The sequence below is a fragment of the Oxyura jamaicensis genome, chromosome Z (assembly GCF_011077185.1).
Source record: "Oxyura jamaicensis isolate SHBP4307 breed ruddy duck chromosome Z, BPBGC_Ojam_1.0, whole genome shotgun sequence".
In the NCBI taxonomy this organism is placed as follows: domain Eukaryota; kingdom Metazoa; phylum Chordata; class Aves; order Anseriformes; family Anatidae; genus Oxyura; species Oxyura jamaicensis.
This window is the reverse complement of record NC_048926.1, coordinates 66,737,977-66,744,002: the sequence shown is the minus strand read 5'-3', so window position 1 is coordinate 66,744,002 and position 6,026 is coordinate 66,737,977.

The window sequence follows — 6,026 nt, the reverse complement described above, 5'->3', positions numbered from 1 at the left end:
TTAAAAAATTATAAGCATGAGAAACATTCCATGCTAATGATGATCATTACTGGGGAAAATGCAGTTGTTGATTTAGAGTGAAATCATTTATGTGTAGTATATATTTACTTAGTCTTAATCAACATCACAGTAATCTAAATCATGATTAAATATTCAGGTGAAAGCTGGAGGTCATGGAGGGCTCTGTTATATTCTCCTTCCAGAACTCAAGGGACAAGCAGAGCAAATTATGACAGATAAAGTCGCACGCTGCCTCCCTTCTCCCCTCCCTTTCCCGCATCTCAATATTCCCTTTGGGAACTCTTCCCACAGAAAAATAGTCTGGCAGGTGCTCTCCACATTGTGTCCCAGAATGCTGTGATCTCTTCAGCAGAAAGCATCAGGAAGGCCAGGTGGCAATGCTGAATGAAGTTCCCCCCACCCCAGCTTGGATGCCTCTTCCCTGGGGGGTAGTGAGAGAAGGGGGAACTCATCTGAGACTTGGGAGAAGAAGACATAAATGCTGCTTGTGAAAGGAGAAGCCAGAAAGAATTTTCCTGATTTTAAAGGCAGTGGAAGCCTTTCTTGCTAGTTGGTCTTTTAGTGATAATAGAAAGCACAAGCCTGAGGGTGGGAGGAAGAGGAAAGCATCCCCCTATGGAATTACACAGGACAAGAATAAGGACTTGAATCTGAAACCATGGCTCCTTTTACTTCTTTTCCTACCTCCCACAGAGAAATGGGTAAAGTGCAATGAGCAGAGTGAGTGTATCAGCTATTGCCACCAGAGAGCTGCCAGATGTCTGCTTTGCAATTGGAAAACAAGGGGAAAAAAAAAAAAAAAAAAAAAAAAAGAAAAAAAAAAAAAGCCCAGAGACACGGGGGTGGTGAAATTTGATAGTTAGTATCAGAACCCAAGGAAAATTAGCTAATGTGTGTGTCGGAACAAGAAATCCTCCATTCGTTGCAATTACTCAAAATCTTGGCTTGCCATTGAGAACGCATTTTAGAGCCTGGCATAATTAAATGGGGAGCAGGAGCCAAAAGGGAAATTGCAAACCCCTGAAAAGGAGAGTTAAGAGACTAAAATCATACCTCATTTACATATTTTGCCATCATATCAGCAAGTTTAGCCAAATTATATCAGGGAAAATTGATACTGACGTTAAACTGCAGTAACTCTACTGGCTTAAAAAGTTACTCCAGAGCTGTGCTGAGATCAGAATTTGGCCCAGTGTTTGAAGAGTACTTTGATCATATGTAAATTTCCTGGTATTACTGAACTGGAATTTGCTGAAAAGCATGTGACTGAGCTTCCTTTAGGACTGCCGTCCCTGTAGGGAGCAGTTCTTTGTTCAGCAAGCACAGTTCAGCTTCACCCCTCTATTACCTCTGCCTGGTGGCTATCCTACCAACCCCAGGAGTAAAGAGTGACCTTACTTATGTCTGTGTTGTGCTGACTTTTAATTTTCTCTCTCTGACTCTTAAGCTAGTGCAGGCGCTTGGAACACACCCTGGTGCATCTGTATCCAATCCTGACACTTTGGCTGGGAGAGAGGAGGAGGAGGTTGGGCTCTGCTGTCCACCAGCCAAGGACTCCCCAGGGCTTCAAGAAGCCTTCAATCTGCTCTGGATTCTCTGTGCAGCAAATAAGGTTTTGGGTGAATCTAATCCTTGTTTTGGTTTCACATTGATACCATACAAGGCTTGCAATGCCACAAAAATCTGATGCCAGAGCTAGCCAGAGAGTGGTTGTTTTACCAGTGCCTACCCATGAGATTTGGGGATTTCTCCGAATCTCCCACAGACATAAATTCCTATGAGCTCTTGCAAGCTAAAAGCGTAGCATTTCACACAGCTGTATTTAAAAGTCACACTGAAGGACCAAATTGCAGGCCTGCTACAAGGAACAGCATTCTTTATAATCTTGTGCTGAAAGGTTAAGAAAAAAATAATTAACCAGGTTCTTTGCAATACAAAAGACTCAGTCTTCACCCACTGATGGTTATAGCAGCTGAGAGTTAAAGTTTACTACAGACATTTTTTCATTGCTGTTTTCAGTGGTAGGATCTGATTTCTTTCTGGCTTAGCAGCCTTTCATATTTGTTTATAGAACTGGAAAGGGAAGTAACTTTCTAAATATTATAAATGCTCATTGCATAATGTATACTCATTGCATAATGTATATTTTTCAGGCCCTCTGCCTATTGTTGACTATTGAAGAGACATTACAACTGACAGAGTTGTCTCTTCTCCCAGAAACAAAGTGAATTAGTAGATGTGAGATAAAAATGGCCCACTCTGTAAGAATCCTAGAAGGAGAAAGGAAGGGACAAACAAGTGGCCTCACCAAGCACTGAGTACAAGCAGAAAGAATAAGATACATTTTTGTATCACACAGTGAAAGCTCTTCAGTCCCACACAGTATTTATTGTTTGTGTTACTATTAGTTAAATGGACTGCTAGTTTTTTTCTTCTCCTGGTCTGTATCCACTGGATTATTATTTTTGTTCAGCTGCAGCTTCAGTGCATTTGGTGATTAAATCTCCCCATAGGATTTGTTTTTGCAAAGCCTAGCATTCTCTGCAGTCTTTCTTTATAGATTTGGTATACTTTGGCTGTGCCTGGGCTAATGGGAGGGATGCTTTCATATTATTATGGTGCACATTAAAGTACATGTATATGATCTCCAGGCTGGGGAACTAGTAGGTGCACTGGTTCAGTCAAGGTAGAATTATTTTAATCAAATCTTCTGAGCCCAGGGGCCTAACCCTGTAGCATTTAGTCTGCAGTCATGAGACAATCTTCCATATCAAAGCAGTTGCAACAGGGAAAACCTGGGATAAAAAGAATTTGGAATGTGGTCCATCATGCAGCAATGCCTACATCCACATAGGGAGAGTCTCTGTCCTACCACAAAAAAAGCACCATCAGACCTTTACACTCACATGCAGAGAAGAAGGCTTCCTGGTATTTATAACGTCCCTTAATTATCTCCTCAGTGCAGGGCAGTCCAGTTAATTTCAGATATGTTTGGGGAGTAGGAGGGCAAAAGCAACCACCTGTGCTTTTAAAATAATAATAAAAAATATATTAAAATATTCAGAGCACACAACTGCCTGCTTTTTGCTTTGCTTGCCTCCAAGAGTGCCCCTGACTCAAGGGGCTGCCCCTCCTCAGCAGTCATCCTCCTTCCCTAATGTTTCTCCTTGTGCTCAGTCAGAAATATCACCTGGTGCTGGTTAGGACAAGAAGTTCTGGGAAATAGATCCCTACACCTTTCTTTCCTATTAACCCACTCACCTATGAGAAAGCAAAAAAGCTCCAGCATCATTCAGATAATTACAAAAAGCTTTTCTATAATTCAGTTATAATACAATGTGCAAACATATGAGTAAAATGATACTATTTCATTTTAATCTGTAAAATTTCTCAAATAACTAGGATGAAACAGAATCAACTGCAGGTTAATAACCTAAATCTGTATTAACTACAGCATATTTCATGGTTCCTTTAACTGATGCTCGTAATACCCACTGCTGTTCAAGAGACATGATGCCTGAGCACAGAAAGAATCCCTGTATTTCTTTCTGCACCAACAACCTTTCTCAGGAAGGTTGTGCAGATTGGTTCATCACTATCAGATTTTCCAAAGTGAACTACATAAAGCCACTTTTATTCAGATTATGTGGATAAAAACGTGAAAAAGATACACTATGAGGACCAGATCTTTATGGACATAAGCTACCATAAGTCTTTTGCAGGATCGGTCCCAGACGATGAGATTCACAGTAGTTTAGGCAGCTAAATAAAGATAATACCCTTGGTTTGGCTTTAAACTGGCTGGTAGTAACCCTCATCTTCGAGCTAAATGACTGGCTGAGTTTGCTGTGACTTCTGTTTAGCCTTTGTGTCTGGTTTTCTTTTTCTGTAGAAGCACAGCCAAAGGTTTTGGGGACTGAGACAACACAAATTTGGGATAAGCATTTGGATCATGCAGCTTTAAAGTCCTCCTGGAGCCCACAATTAGACACAGCCTTAACTTCTCTCAGTAGTCAAGTGTGAGGCAGGCCTTGCCAAGGAGTGATTTAATAGTGCTCTGAATTGCTCTCTGGAAGAACTCTCTCTACAGAAAAATTCAGACTGCTTTGCTGAATATGTAAAATTAAGTGCTGCTTGGTCATTTCCACTCTCAGTGCTGACAGATCTCAGCCCATACAGTCAAGCAACAAGGGGCACTTGACCTGACACCTGGTGAAGGAAAATGACAGAAGCAGAAGTGCTAGGAGCAGAGAAGTTCAGGTCCCCATCCATGCTCAGCAGACACCCACCCCTGACTGCCAAAGGCTTCTGTGCACTCCTGGGTGGAATGTGGCTGAACAGGATGGTCAGAAACAGCGGGGATGTGTGCCACTTAGACTAGGAGTAGCTGCATTAACACAGCAACCAGGGAAAAGCACACCTGTGTTAGTACTAGCATTTTTTACCTGCTGGCCCAGCATGGCAGCTGAAGGCAACTGAGCCTAGTTCCACTCCACTGAAAGGGTCTACCACAAGGCTGGTCCTGACCCTGGGGAGACTGTGCAGGTGATACAGATGGCACAGGCCCTGGGAGGTATCTTTGTGGACAGACAGAAATGGCCTTAATGCCTGTGTGAAGATTCCTCACCACCTCAGATCTTGCTTCCTTCCCCACCAGGCAGCATTCTGCCCTCTCAGGGCCACTGGGGTGCAATTTAGCAATGACAGGACCAAGCTGTTGCAGCTTCATGGAGTCAACAGCAGCCCGCTAAACCCACTCTTGACAAAAGGGCCCATGGCAGAGGCAAGAGGTGGTGATTACTTTGTTAACCTGGCTGTACCCCTCACAAGTTCACAGCTTAGGTAGAAGGCAAGTTCATTCACTCAGTCCTGTCGAGTGCTTTGCTGAGCTCCCTTAGAGTAACATAGGCTCCGCTACATCTGGACAAGCTAGTCAGGTGTGTTATTTTCTTCTTGCCTGTGTGCCAGCATAAGCTGATTAGCCAACACTGATGAGGAGACTTGATTAACTGTTTCAAGCCTCAGTACATGGACCAAGAGAAATTTAGACTGTAGGCTAAGTCCATAGCCATTCCTCATGAATTTGGGACACATCTGAAGGGTAGGAGCAGCAAAGATGACAGTGGCTGCTTCTTGAACTTGTAGCTGTAATTGCTTCTGTTCTTTCCCTGTCTGCCTTCAGGCCAACTGGCTCAACGCTGGGATGACTGGTAGAGGTTGCTGGAAAGTTTCAGTACCTCAATAGCACAACATCCCTCTTGATTATGCCCCAACACTTCTGTACCATACACATTTTGTCACCAAGAATTAGTATGAGCTGCTTTGCTATGGGCTGTTGTGGTATCCCAGTTCTCTTAGGCATGGTAAAAGAGGCTGTAATACAGCCAGTGGTACAGCACATTTGTGCTGAAAAATGACTCCTTAGAGGTGGCACAACTGGGATCACTTTCAAGTTTCACATGGAACTGTGATCACAACTATTTGTGGTAATTAAAAACCTCTTGGTACACACTTGTGACATGTTTATACTGTGCTGATGGAATTGCTGTGAGTTTTGTAGTGAATTAGAGATGGTCTCACAGGCAACACATGTTATCCATGGAAGATCTGATCTAAACCCAGTTCACTGTAGTGGTTTTGGATCAGGCTGAAAGAAACTTCCAATCTGTAGGCAAGAAGTGAAGAACACCATATTGCATTAATTTTCCACAAATTGCTTAATATGGAATTGGTCTACAGCAGTAGGACAAAAGTCCTTCCTTTTGTGGAAAAAGCTACAGGACCACCAATGAACTCTACTTTACCACTCGTAAAAAATCTAGTCCTGCCGTGCCAACCATAGTAGTACAGCTGCCCTAGGCAAACAAGCACTTCCATGTTTACAACTGGCCAGCCTTCTCCCACAGACTTTTGCACTGCTCTGGCAATTCTAAGAATCAGGATCTCACATCCACAGCTCCCATATGAGGAGGAAAAGCCACAGCTCAGTTTACATCCATATGCCA